Source organism: Macrobrachium nipponense, chromosome 1 (genome assembly GCF_015104395.2).
Source record: "Macrobrachium nipponense isolate FS-2020 chromosome 1, ASM1510439v2, whole genome shotgun sequence".
In the NCBI taxonomy this organism is placed as follows: Eukaryota; Metazoa; Arthropoda; class Malacostraca; order Decapoda; family Palaemonidae; genus Macrobrachium; species Macrobrachium nipponense.
In genome coordinates this window covers 198,753,635-198,768,292 of record NC_087200.1, presented here as the reverse complement: position 1 = coordinate 198,768,292, position 14,658 = coordinate 198,753,635, and the positions used below count along the sequence as shown (strand labels likewise).

General features: G+C 46.6%; 1 protein-coding gene across 3 annotated transcripts in view; it reads right to left on the bottom strand.

Annotated features, from left to right (window-relative positions):
- LOC135220010 (uncharacterized) overlaps positions 1-14,658 on the bottom strand; it is a 397,255-nt gene that overhangs the window by 381,603 nt on the left and 994 nt on the right. The gene's annotated exons all lie outside the window — the stretch shown is intronic.

Genomic DNA, 14,658 nt, shown 5'->3' with positions numbered 1-14,658 from the left:
TGGTGAGTGTTAAACTATTGTTTTGAAGCGGTGGGTTTTGTTTAAATATTTCATAGGGTTATGGGATTGGTTCAAGAGGTCAACAATTTTTCTTGTCTTTGCCCCATAGTGACGTGTTTTCTTTATTCACACCTGTTTATAATAGACGTATGTATTCGTCTTTGTTCAAAACATAGGGGTGTATTAAGATGTATTTATGCATGTGAACTGTGCTTAGATAAGCATACTTGGCTTAGAGACACAGCGGCCACAATTTTACGGGCTCAGCACATTTCTGCAGAGAGGCGCGTCGCATTGCGAGGGTACTGGCATCCCTCGGGGGGATAGTTGCATGGAGGGTACCACTGGCCTCCCTCGAGAGATAGTGCAGGGGAGGGCACTAGTGTATACCTTGGGAAGGGGTCCTCAGACACTGTTCAAGGGGAGATGGGGGTACTACTGTGTATGCCTCGGGCTCTTCTGCCGCTTGACTGACGGGTTGTTCTCAGGGGGGGGGAGAAACCTTTTTTTTTCTCATTGGGGGTGAACTCCTTTTTTTTTCTTGTGTTGGGGGATGGATTTGGCCTTGACCATGGATGCTAAGACATCAGCTGATTGATAAGTTGATGAAGTGAAACGCCCGTAGGGTCTTTTTTTTTAGGAAAGATATATTTTTTTCTTTCTTGGAGGAAGAGAAAAGGAAATAAAGAGAGAATTGAAATGCATTGTATGGGTGTATGTTTTACTTGTGCCTTCGAAGACACAAATATATTGGGGAGACACAGATTATTTTTTATTGTGTTGGAGAAATTACTTTGAAATGCCGATGATTGGTGTTGTATCTGTGTTGTGTGGCAATGGTGTTATGTCATGGTGTATGCTGGAGAAATTGTATGTCATAGGATTCAGCAATACTAGTGTATGCTATTTGAATTTCACCCTTACTTGAGATTTTTGCAAGAGAATTATTGCTATTGAGAGTTATTATAATTGTTATTATTAATAATTATTATACTTGAGATGTGTCACGGGAGGTTTGCTTAAGTATAATTATCATTACGGGAGAATTGTTTTACGAGAGATTTGAGATATTTCATGGGAGGTTAGTTGATAATTATTACAAATAATTGTTCAAGGAGAATTATTACAATGAATTAATGGGAGAAGTCTGTGTTAATTAATTGTGAGTTTTTGTAACTTTGGAGAATATTTCAGTGATTCACGGGATGAGTTTTTGCTGAATCTTGATGAAATCTGACGAATCTTGGTGAATTGTGTTGAATCTTGCTGAATTTTTGCTGAATTTTGTGCTGAATTTTTGGAGGATGGACAAGCATTAACATTGGTGATATTTTTTGTACTGATACTGATGATTTTGATGATAGCATTTTTTTTTGGTGATTTTGTGATAATGACATTTCTGATACTGATTTTTTTTATACTAATACGTGGGTGCCGTAATGCTATCAAGGGAGGTGAAATATTTTTTTGAATTTGGGAGGAACTAACAACACATTATTTTTTTTTTTTTATTTTTTTTTTTTTTTATGTGTTCAGCAGATAATTGCTTGACATCTGGTGAGTTACGGGAGATAGTGAACAAGGCCGTTGATTTTTCTTTTCTCCTTTTTTGGAAGTTAGCCATAGCTGACAAGTTTTTTTTTACCAAGGGTGAATTTGAGTTTGTTTTTCTCTCCAGTTAGTGTGAATATTATCTCAGTTCGTGACTTAGAGTCATTGTTCGGGAAAGTGTTTGTGTTTTAGCTATTTGATGCTATAGAGAAATATATGGGAGAATTTTTTGCATGTTTTGAATGCATACGTAGTGGCACTACATTTTTTCTCTGGATATTTGTGTTCCAGAAATTGTGAGTTTTCTTGCACAATACTTTTGTTGTATTTGTGACGACTTTGTGAGAGATAGGAAACTTGGTTAAGTTTTCTAGTGGCCTATGTCGTAGTGCATATGGAGAAGTCTTTGCTAAGACACTTTGTATTTGGAATTCTGTTATAATGAGTTGTGGCACATTGGTGATTTTTTCTAGAATTTTCTAGACAGTTTTATTTGCCGAGTTTTTGCCTTTTTTTTTGCAGTTATGCTAAACGGTGAGAGTTTTTATAGTTTTTGACTATAACATTGAGTTATTCTCTGGAGTTATAATTGAGATATATTTGGAGTTATAATTGGAGGTATATATTATTTTGGAGTTATAATTTGAGATATAATATATGGGAGATATATTTTTTGGCCATTTTTAATATTTGCCAATAATGTGATGAGAGCTATGTTTAGTTCAATTATTTTGCAGCCATCTTTGTTGCAAATGGAGACACATATTTGGAGATTATGGGGCAATATTTGTGAGTATGGAGTAGTTGCCTTGAGTGCACATTTTTTGGAGGTAGGATTTCATTTTTTTGATATTCCTTTTTGGAGATATATTTTTTGGAGCCTTGTTTTGTTCCACATGGAGTTATTGGGGAAATAGAGGTAAATATTTTGTATTTGCCGAAATAGAGGTGATTATTCTCTATTCTTGGAGTGGTGTTGTTCTTTTTATTAACATATGGCTATTGGAGAAATAAGAGAGAATAATATAATGGGGTTGGTTTTTAACCAAATGGAGGAAATATTTTTATAACCGGAGTGGTGTTATTATTAATATGGTGTCTTCATAGGAGTTGGAATTAATCTTTTGGCGGGTGACTTTTTTTTTTGTGGTTATGGAGTTTTTTCGAGACAAGAGGAGATCTGTGGTTCTCTTTTTGGTTTTCGTGACTATTTAGAGGCTAGTGGCATTACTGCATTAAGAGTCATTTGGAGATGTGTGCATTTTTTATGTTCACAAGTGTATTATTTTTGGAGAAATATAATTTGGGCAAAGTCATGTTGAGAGAATAAGTCTTCGAGACAAATCTTTGAACACATTAGTCATATCCTGGAGTTAATTCTAAGAAATGTGTCTGTTAGAAGTTTTTTTTGAGAATCATGAGTTTCCAAACTTATGTGTCTGACTAGACAATTTTTTATGCTACTGTTAGAGCATGCGTCCGCAGGCAATTTTTCTGCTGACAAGCGATGTGATGAGCCGTGTGCTGATTCTTTTCCTCGATGATGATAGATCAGAATTTTCGCAATATCTGGAAATGTTGACAATAGCATTTCACGAAGCGCACATGGGTAAGAGTTTGCTTTCTGGCAAATTCCATAATTTACATGGAGCATTTCTTGGGAAAAACGCGGGAGTTATGCATATTATACATGTATTATGTATTTTGTGATTGGGGAAACTTATTTGTGATTATCCTTTTTTTTTTTTTTTTTTCTTTCTTTTTCTATGAGAGATATAATTTTGGGGGATTGAGTTTTAAGTAGCATTTCTTTTTTGGACGGGAGATTTGATTTTACCGGGAGATGTATTTTTCGGAGGGTTGTTACTTTAAGTAATGGGGAGTTTGACATTAAGTCTGATTGTGATTAATTATTGAGCAGTAAAGGGGTTTTTGCTGTTAAAAGTTGGAGATTTGTTTTTACTGATTTTGTGGGTTGTTCAAATATCAGAGCTTGAGAGAACATTTTTGGGTCTGGTGTTACGAGATTCTTTTTTTTTTTTTTTTCCTTGGGCTCATTGCGATTTTTGTCTTTTCTTTTTTCTCTTGTGAGCACATTCGAGTTTGAAATGTGAGTGCAGAAGTCCGTGGAGTTGCTGTGATTTCTGAGTTGTGTGTGTGCTGATGTGTGAGTTTGGAGAATTGAGTTGGAGAACTTGATGTTTTTTTTTTCTTTGAGAGTTGTGATGATGACTTATGATTTAGTAATCATATTAAAGGGAGTTAGTTGGGAGACGTTCAGTTAGTATTTCTGACTTTTTGAGATCATTGTTTGATAGAAGTAGTATGTCTGGGTTAATTTTCTTAGATTGACCAGTGACTTGACTGACATACTAACACCAAAAAAAGTCATCTCCCGACGCCAGCAAGACGTCCACCAGCCGTGAAGAGAGTACTGCTGTCGGGTTGTCCAGGGTGATTACAAGAGTTTCCACGTGGGTGTTCAAGAGAGTCCTACAGCGTGTCTTTTGGGGATCTGCAGAAGCCGTGAGAAGTCTTCTACAATGAGGGAGGCATTCCGTCTTCCTACAGCTGCTACAGTCTGCTACAGGTGCAGCTACTTGCAGACAAGCAAAGAGGGATATTCAAGAAATGCAGAAAATATGAGAGAAAATGCGTCTAGTGTTATTGGGAGATAAAGCGTGATAAGACTTTATTTTATAATGCCAGAGACGTGCGGTTATTCGTATATTTTATTTTAAGCCGGCCAGTGTTTGTGTTATAAGCAATTTTGCTAGGCGGGGGCTAGCATATTAGGTGGCCGAGCATCTGTAAGGCCTGAGGGTTTTTTGATTAATAATATATTGTCCGTGTGTTCTTCTGTGACCTATGGAATGTGGAGAACAGTGTAGAGGTGACGACTTGAGAGTAGCTGATGAATGAGTTTCTGGGGATAGCGTGAGATAAAAATGCTTAGTTCGACAAGTCAATGCACGACAGTTTTATGAACTCTTCTCAAAGTGCCTTTGTGAAACTGGATGCAACTAGTGTTTGCGAGGCGCTAACGAACTGTGTGTTCGTATGTGTGTGTGTGCCTCTTCCCTTAAGAGTGTCATACCCAAGCCTATTGGGAGGATTTGACAAGAGGGCTTCAAGTCACAGGCAACGAGAGCCGTGGCATTCCCGGGAGTTTTTATTAACAGTGTTTTAGTGTCCGGTTGTTTGGGTAAGTGTTGAAGTGCTTTAGCCAAAGAGTGGCTATTATCTGTTTGACATTTTTGTGATGATAGCCAATATTTAAACCTCTGTCTGTCAATCTTGTGGTGTACTTAACGGGATGTGTTTCTGTATCTTTTGAAACAGACGGATCTGGGAATGCCGGGGGACAAAGAATTCCCAGAGGGGTGTAGACTTTTTTTGGTGACCAGACATGTTACATTTATGGGTTTTTTTTTGAGTTAGTCTGTAAGACTGGATTTACTTGATTGATTGATTGATTTTATTAGTGTTAATAAACGCTTAAATGTTATGATGCAACTCTCTCATTTTCCTTTAAATTTACTGTTAGAATGGGAGAGAAAGAGCTAGAGAGAGAGAGAGATTCCTTGGAAGAGAGAGAGAGAGAGAGAGATTGCCGAGAGAGAGAGAGAGAGAGAAAAGGGCTGTGGAGTAATGCGGTGTAGGTGAGTCTGCCTTCCGCTCGTGTCTCACGCTTACCTTATGAATAATGGGGGGGGGCGGGGGGGGGGGAAATCCCACCCCCCATTAACATATATATATATACCTATATATATATAATAATAATTTTTTCCATATAGTACTGCTACTTTGTTTGAAATAATTCCTTATAGTAATTATTTTTTCTTTAGTTTTCGTGGGGAGGTCCGGATGGAATTATGTACGAAAACCGAGTCCAGCGTGTGTGTGGGTATATAATATATATATATATATATATATATATATATATATATATATATATATATATATATAATTTTTTCCCATATAGTACTGCAATTTTGAAATAATTCCTTATGGTAATTATTTTTTTTTTTCGGTTTCGTGGGAGGTTCTGGAAAGGATTATGTACGAAAACCGAGGTTCCAGCGTGTATATATATATATATATATATATATATATATATATATATATATATATATATATATATATATATATATATATATACACACACTGGAACCTCGGTTTTCATACATAATGCGTTCCAGAACCCACGAAAACCGATACGTATATATGCAAAGCATATGTAAGTGTGGCAGTAAGTCTCTGTTGGTATGCAGGCGACTGTTGATCCAGGAAGGATGGATTTTAACTATTCCATGGTGTTTTTTGGCCAACCCTGTGGTCATATATTTGTTTTTGAAATATCTGCTTGAGAAGAGGCCTAAGGATTAACTTGTCTATGTCATCCAATTTCCAATGTCCTCCTGACAGGTTCATATTCTTGGTATGAATGATGATAGCATTTTCAGCACCTTCCTTTTGTATGGACAGCTACTTTTGAAAACCAGCTATGCCACACTCCAGTTTATGGTATGGCCTTTGTCCCTAATATGTAGGAAAATCCTCGAGGTCTTTGAAGCATATTGCACTGATCTTTTATGCTCTGTTAATCTTTGTGAGATGGATCTACCCATCTCCTCAATGTAAATCTCACTTCTTTTTTATTTAAGTACAAGCAGTCCCCAGTTATCGGCTTCCTCTGGCATTGGGGAAATGAGCTATTTCCAGCCATCCCACGAGTCTATCAGTGTACACCATGTACTTGCACCCCTCCAACTGAAACATATCCACAACTGTGCACTGGGGCAGTGTGATGACCATCACTTTCTCAGGTATGGATGGAGTGTGTGTGTCGCACATAACGCACCTGTTCCTGTGGTGTTTAAGGTCGCCCTCCATGCCAGGCCAATAGACGGATTGTCTGGCTCTCCTGAGCATGAAGTCGAGCCCTTGGTGACCTGCATGTTGACTTGCTTAAACCTGCTGACGAAGTTCTTCTGGAATCAATAGTTGTACCCACCCATTTTTGTATGTGTAGAGCACTAAATTTTCTGACGTTGAAAGGTGATCTCACACTGTAAAAGGGCTTAAGGCAGCCACCTACTGCGCTTCTGCGGGGGCCAGTCACCTGCAGACACTCTCGCCATCAACAACTGATATACAGGATCTTTGGCCGCCACTAAACTGACGATCTTCTCATCCATCGGGAGCCCCTCCTTAAGTAGTGTCTCGGCCGCTGCTAGTGACAGCAGCTGCAATGTCATCCTCCAGTTCAATGTCACAGTTGTCAGGGGTGGCACACAGGGAAGGGGAACAAGACAAGAAGTTTGCTACACAGTTTCTCTTTCCTGGTAGATACCTGATGGCGAATCTATATTGAAGGGATTGTCGATGTCTGCCAAGGCTCTGTCCCCCAGGAGCTTGACTAGGGGTCAGTGGTCAGTAATAAGGATGAGGTTAGGGCATCCCAGCAGATGTAGCCTACCCTTCCTTAGGCACCACACTACAGCCAGGGCCTCCCCTTCTACTGCAGCATACCCGGCCTTGGCGGGGGACAGGTCTCTACTTCTGCAAAGGGCAATTTTCCAACCATCTTTACAGCACAATAGCATATCAGCGGCTATGCAGCGGCTGCTGGAGGATGACAAATCCTATGCCATCCCTGCTCCAGTCCATAAGGGCAGCCGTAGGGAGGGATTTATCATAGTGGCAATTTCGTCCCTGGCCAGCTTGCAGGTGTCCTGGGCACTCCTGAATTTCTCCAGCAGACACATATCCCAGAGGACGCGTTTGCTTGTCTGCTTCTTCAGAGAGTGATCGTGTTTCAACAAAATTTGGTATTGAATGCTTTCCATTTACAAGTTTATTAACTGCTCTGCCTTTACAGTTATCAGATTTACGAAATTCACGCACCAGTAATAAGAATAGTTTCCGTTTCTATTCTTCACCATCAATTATCCACATACAAGGATTCTTTTGTGAAAAAATCGTTTCACAAGTTTCTCCCATTTCTACAGAAGGGTTAGAAATAAAATGGATTTGTTCCGATACGAATACAAACCATCGGTCCTTTACAATAGGAATGTAACTTGCGGCAGCTGGAACCAGTCATAAGCTTCGAACAAGGGAGCTCGGTAGTTAACTACTTGTCTGACAGTCAGCGCACCGCGCGACTGGGAGGTGAAGAACCACTTTGCTTTTGGCCGCCGACGGAGACAGACGTGTTGTTCGCTTCTCTGCCCGCTATCGTCGTACGCTTTGTATCTTCTCAACTTGGTTTGCTTTGTGTATGGTAAAATACTGTAAGTACGTGTGCATTGTATTTTATTAGACTTTTGTAATGGATTCCCCACGCCCCACCATCAGCCGCAGAGTTTGCCCTGGTGTGGAGGGCCGTAAGTGTGGGGCCTTCTGCTCCTTTCCAGAAGTGGATCTTCATGAATTGTGTGCTCGGTGCCAAGGGCGCGAATGCTCTTGGGCCGAGCCCTGTGATTTGTGTAATTCTTGGTATGAGGGTAGGAGGAAGCGACGTAAGCCTGCCAGGGAGTCTTCGGAGGGTTCTCCAGCGACGCCCTTGTCCACAGACACGTTGTCTTCCTTCCTGCCGCCATCTCAGCTTCTGCGTATGGTTCCTTCCCCTTCAAGGGGGGGGGGGAAGGGGGGGGGGGGGGGGTTTCTCGTTCCTTCTCTTCGCCAGATCTGTCGAGCGTAGAGGAGGAGCCGAGGTACCCCGACATTCTATTGTACTCGGGGTCTTCTGTTTGTTTGGGGTGGGGCTTGTCCCGCCCGCATGCGAGGGGGAACCTCTCCTACTAACCCGACCATTGCCTCCTCAGGTGCTCCTGCTGTGGGTGACAACCTCGGCCAGGTATGGTTCTCGCTGGGCCTCCAGGGGATGCCGAGCGTTTGGGGGCTGTTGCATCACCTGGCGGGTGCTACTACGGTCACCCATGGACCGGTGACCACCACTGTCTCGACCCCGGGGTATGCTGTGCCTCCTCACCTGGTGTATACCCAGCATGTTACCACAGTAACACCCTCAGCTGCGGTGCAGGCCCCGATTGCTGGTTTCCCGGGGAGGGTCGTGCCACCGCCGCCCGGGTTCGCCACTCTCGCCTCAGCCCCCGACTTTCGATGCCCCAAGAGTTCGCCCCTGGACCTTCCACCTGTACCCAGGATGTCACTGATTGCTGTTCCACCTCCTGCTGTACCTGACGTTCCTGCCGTGCCTGCCGTGCCTGGACCAGCCCCTGCTGACGTCATTCCTGCCCTTGGTGTTGCTGCCCCAGTCGCGGGTCCTTCCGGACAGGTGCAGCCAGGCCGTGTTGCTTCGGCAATAGCCCCGGCTCCGTCCTGGATGGAGGACCTGACATCTGTCTTGAGGAAGCTGACGGAGAAGAAGAAGAGGAACCTTACCTTACAGACCTTACATCTTGTTCGGATTGCCCCAGGTCCCTCAGTATGAGGCACCTCTAATGTCTACCAGAGTTGCTAGTACATCTTCCGTTATATTTGCATCTTCCAATCTTGGATGGTCCTGGGATGCAGTTTAGATATTTGTCGCATATTCTTAAACATCTACGCTCACTCCTGTTATATTCCTCAGATGAGCTGGCAACGCCCTTGAATAGACGCTGCATTATCGATGCTGGTGCGTAGTGGATTAATGTCCTGTGTGCTTTCCTTATTTTTCCTGGTATAGTTTTGGGCACTATTAATCTACCTCTGCTTGCTCTTTCTGATATTTTAGCTCCATGATGTTTTTCAGCTATTCCTTCTATCTGTTTTCCATGCCTGAATTATCATGTAGTGTTATCTTCTCCTTTCTAGACTATATAATTTTTAAGGATTGTAGTCTTTACCCAGTAGTCAAGGTCCTTAACTTCTTCTATTCTTTAGCTGTAAAGGACCTTTGTACTCTCTATTTGTGCAATATCCTTTGATAGTGTGGGTACCATATCATATTGCAATATTCAAGTGGACTACGAACATATGTTTTATAAAGCATAATCATGTGTTCAGCTTTTCTTGTTTTGAAGTGCCGTAAAACATTCCCATTTTTTGCTTTACATTTTGCAATAGAATTGCTATTTGATTGTTGCATAACATGTTCCTATCATCATCACACCAAGGTCTTTAACTGACTTCCATATTGTGATTGTCTCATTATGGGGTCCCCTATATGCATATAGCTTTCCTTCTCTTGCTCCATAGTTTATTGATTCAAATTTATCAGAGTTAAATACCATCATATTTTCCTCTGCCCAATCATATACTTTCTTAAGGTTTCTTTGTAGCACGTTCCTATCTTCATCACAAGTAATTTCTCTGCTTATTCTTGAGTCATCGGCAAAACTACTCACTACCGAGTCCTTAACATTACTGTCTATGTCTGCAATCATAATAACAAACAGTAATGCAGCTAACACCGTACCTTGTGGCACACGGAAATTACCTTAGCTTCATCCGATTTCTCATCGTTTGCAATAACTATCTGTTTTCTGTTGTGTAAAAATTCTTTTAACCATCTTCCTACTTTATCCACTATATTATGTTTTCTAATTTTCTTCGCTAATATCTTATGGTCTACCTTGTCAAAAGCTTTTGCAAGAGGAGGAAGGTGTCGTCATCGTCTTCGTCGTCGCCTGCTGCCGCCTCTTCCCCTTCGACTTCCAAGGCTTCTAAGCCGAGGAAAAAGAAGGCGCCTCCTCCCCCCCCCCCCACCAAGAAGTCTCCTTCGGGAACTTCTAAGGGCCCGTATCACTCCAGTGGGACGGGGGGTTCTTCCGCTGGTTCTCCCGCTCCTTCGTGAGCGGGGCCCATCTCTCCTTCCGCAAGGAAGAAGAAGACGGGGACCAGAGGGGTACCGGCTAACACCGGTACTTCCTCACCTGGTGCTAGGGGTTCTGCCCCTACACCAGGTTCCGGCTCGGCCTCTCGTTCGTGAGAGGTACTGCGGTGACCGTACACCCAAGGCTCAGGCTTCCAAGCTCACTCGGCGCCAGGACCGAGGCATGGAGCGAAAGACTGGCGAGAGTCGCTCAGGTTACTCCCGCCAGGCCAGGGATCGCTCTCGTAGCGATCCGCGGGTAACCAGGGTTGACCCGCGGGCTGAGGCTAGGAAGAGGTACCCTTGATTGCAGGAACCAGCAGCAGCTATACGCGCCATGAGGACAGGCACCGCTCCCACTGCGACAGTGGTCTCTCTGCAGGTCCCTGACCGCTGCTCCATTGGGAACGGGCGGGTAGGGGGACCAGCAGCAGCTCCTCTGACGCACATGACGGAGCCGCTGTTCTCGGTCCAGCCACTCTCCCCAGGAGAGCAGCGCGACCAGGCCTGCAGCTCGATCGCCACCGCGGTTGGCGATCGCCTGCAGCCCCCCAAGCACACCGGTTCTACTGGTGAGCGAGGGGGGAGCGTCAGGTCTTCCTCTCCGATCCCTTCAACTTCCTCGGGTTTATGCCGGGAAGAGCGAGGCAATCCGGAGTGATTGTGAGAAGCGCGCTCCTCACCGGTCCCACCACCACGACGCTCTACGAACCAGGCACGATCTTAGGACCGACCAGGTCGTATGTGCAAGTGGCAGGAGGAGACCAGGAGGGGTCTGTCGCTGTTCCTCCTTCCGAGGAGGAGGGTCTCGAGAGGCGTTCTTGTTGGAGGGACTGGACAGTCCTACTCCACAAGAGCAGTCACTCCCGAGACCCAGAGGTCGTTTGCAGAGGTTATTGCGCTGATTCGTCAGCACAACAACCTTGGGGAAGGATCGCCGCTCCCACCTTCTGAGCCCATGTCCCGGCTCGAGTCGTTCTGGGGTCCTAAGAAGGAACCCAAGACGATGGTGGGTCTGCCGCAATCAGCTCTGGCTGACTCGGTGCTGGGCCAGGTGGACTCCCTTGTCTCCAGACAGGAGGGTTCGCTGAAGTCCGGCCGGTCTTCCAAGCTACTTCCCCACACCTCTACTGCGACACGAGGAGATTCTATGTGCCTCCAGAGGATCCTATGCCGCCCAAACAGGTTAACCCGTAGCTAGCTAGGCTAACTCCGGGGTAGTCTCTGCAGCAGCTCCTGTCAGAGAACTTGTGGTTCTCGCAGCAAGAGGCACTTGCACTGAAATCCACCGCCATGGTGGCATTCCAGGCAGTCTCCTGGTTAGACCTTTGGTCCCTCACAGTGTCTAAGGTCACGGCCACCTCGGGAAATATTACTCCCAAGGGTGACCCGGCTTTCGGGAGGCTGTGTCAGTCTGGAGGTAGAGCCATCTCCTACCTTGCCCACCAGACGGCAAACCTGTGGGCCAACCTGGTACTTTGGCGTAGGGACACAGTCCTCACCTGAGTGACAAGGGCGGCTGGGCGTGAGGCGGCACTGGGTCTTCGCAACGGACCAGTGCGGAGTTCCTCCTCTCTCTTCCCAGGAGAGATGGTGGACGCTGCGGTGGAACGACGGCGCACTGATGGCAGTGACTGTCTAGTACACCAGGCAGTCTCGAACAACTGCGGCCAAGCCCAAGAGCTTGATTAGCGCTTCCTCTGTGGCCAAGACGATTGCATCGTTGAAGCCTAAAGGAAAGACTCTGCCTTCGACTTCTTCCAGGGGTGGTCGTCCTCAGCCCTCCTTCCCTCGAGGAGGAGCGGGGAAGAAGTCGAAGAGAGGCGGGAAACGCTAGGGACGCCGTTCCCCCTCACCTGCTGCCGGAAGTGGGGGAGTGCCTGGCGAGCCATTGGGCAACATGGCAGCACTACGGAGCGGAAACCTGGATAGTAGAATTCCTTCAGGAGGGGTATCTACTACCCTTCGAGTCTCGCCAACCCCTCCCCTCCAACCCGGTCCACCTTCAGACCTACGTACCTGGAATATCAAAGGACGTAGCCCTTCGGCAGGAAGTCCAAGCCATGCTGAGCAAGGGAGCTGTGGAGATCGTCAGGGATCGTTCACCGGGCTTCTACAGCCGTCTTTTCCTGGTGGAGAAGTCTTCGGGGGCCTGGCGCCCGGTGATAGATCTCTCTCCCCTGAACTGATTTGTTCGCCAGTCTCGGTTCATGATGGAGATGGCACGTTCCATGCTTGACTCCATCAGGGAGAACGACTTCATGCTTTCGGTGGAGTTGAAGGACGCGTATTTCCAGATACCCGTCCATCAATCCTCCAGGAAGTACCTCCGCTTCATCCTCGACGGGACGGTGTACCAATTCAAGGCACTTGGCTTCGGTCTCTCAACCGCCCCACAGGTGTTCACGCGAGTGTTCACTCTGGTGTCTGCTTGGGCCCACTCGGTAGGGATACGTCTTCTGAGGTATCTCGACAACTGGTTGGTCCTGGCGATCTCCCGCTCGCAGTTGCTACAGGACAGGGATCGACTTCTCGAGTTCTGCCGCAATCTGGGGATCGTGGTGAACTTCGAGAAGTCCGATCTCGAGCCCAAGCAGAGGATGAAGTACTTGGGTATGCTGATCGACATGGTAGCAGGGCGAGTCTTCCCAGCAGACTCGCGGATCAGCAGATTCAGGGAGGCAGCCTACCAGTTCCTGTCTCGGCAAGAACAGTCAGCTCAGCAGTGGCAAGTCGTGATCGGCCACCTGTCGTCACTCGAGAAGTTAGTCCCTCAAGGGCGTCTTCACCTGCGGTCTCTCCAGTGGAGACTAAAGGAGAGTTGGTCACAGGCAACAGACCCACCTTACTTCCCCGTGTCCCTTACGGAGAAGGTGAGGCAGGACCTAGCATGGTGGCTGGACGACAGGAACCTCTTAAGAGGAGTGCCTCTTCGCACTCCCCCCTCCGAGATGTTGCTGTTTTCGGACGCGTCAACCGAGGGATGGGGCGGAAACCTGGAGGAGTTGCTGGCTGCAGGAGTGTGGGATCGTCACGACAAGCACCTTCACATCAATGTCCTGGAGCTCAAGGCAGCGTTCCTCGCTCTCCAAGAGTTCCAGGACCGCTTGGTGGGACACTCGGTGTTGTTGATGTGCGACAACACCACAGTAGTGGCATACGTCAACAAACGGGGGCCTAGTGTCCCTCCCGTTGCACCAGTTGATGTTGCAGGTGCACGAGTGGGCCGTGGCCCACTCGGTAGAGCTGTCAGCCCGCTACATTCCAGGCAAGAGGAATGTAGTAGCAGGCAAGCTCAACCGTCGGGATCAGGTGATAGGGACCAAATGATCTCTACACCCAGACATGGCGGAAAGGCTCTTCAACCTGTGGGGGCGTCCAGTAGTGGATCTGTTCGCCACCCGGCACAACAGAAAACTTCAGGTTTTCTTCTCGGCCGTGCCGGACCCATGGGCAGCTGCAGAGGACGCTCTTCAACACCCGTGGGACAACCTCTTCGGGTACGCCTTTCCCCCGTTCTGCCTGATTCGCAAGGTGATCAGCCGAGTGCTGCTCACCCCAAATCTCCGGATGATCCTGGTGGCTCCCAAATGGCCTCAGGCCATTTGGTACCCGGACCTGCTGGCTCTGCTTGCAGAAGCACCGAGAGAAATTCCCCCTTGGCACAACCTTCTCGTCCAGCCACACGTGGAACGGTACCACCAGTCAGTCCAGTCTCTACATCTTCACGGCTGGCTGTTATCCACCCTCTCTTGCGAGCAAGAGGCTTTTCTCGCCGAGCAGCAACAGAGATGGCTGGGTACGTCAGACAGTCCTCTGCAGCTGTGTATCAGGGAAAGTGGGCCGTCTTCTGTGGTTGGTGTCGTAGACGGGGTCTATCTCCTCTCAGAGCCACTCTTCAGCAGGTAGCGGATTTCCTAGTATTTCTTCGCCGAGACGAGCTCCTCTCCGTCCTCCCAGTCAAAGGATACAGAGCCGCCCTGGCCCTAGTCCTGAAACTGAGGGGAGTGGATATCTCAAATTCGTTCGAGATCTCCCTGCTTATGAGGAGCTTCGAGAGGTCTTGCTCACCCAGGGAACTCAGGCCCACGGGGTGGGACGTGACTCTCGTCCTTAGGAGTCTGACTCGAAGTCCCTTCGAGCCACTCCGAGAGTAGTCAGACAGGGATCTGACCCTCAAGACCCTCTTCTTGCTGGCCCTGGCATCGGCGAAGAGAGTAGGGGAACTGCATGGTCTTTCCTTCAAACGTCAAGCACTCAAGGGGATGGGGATCTGTGAA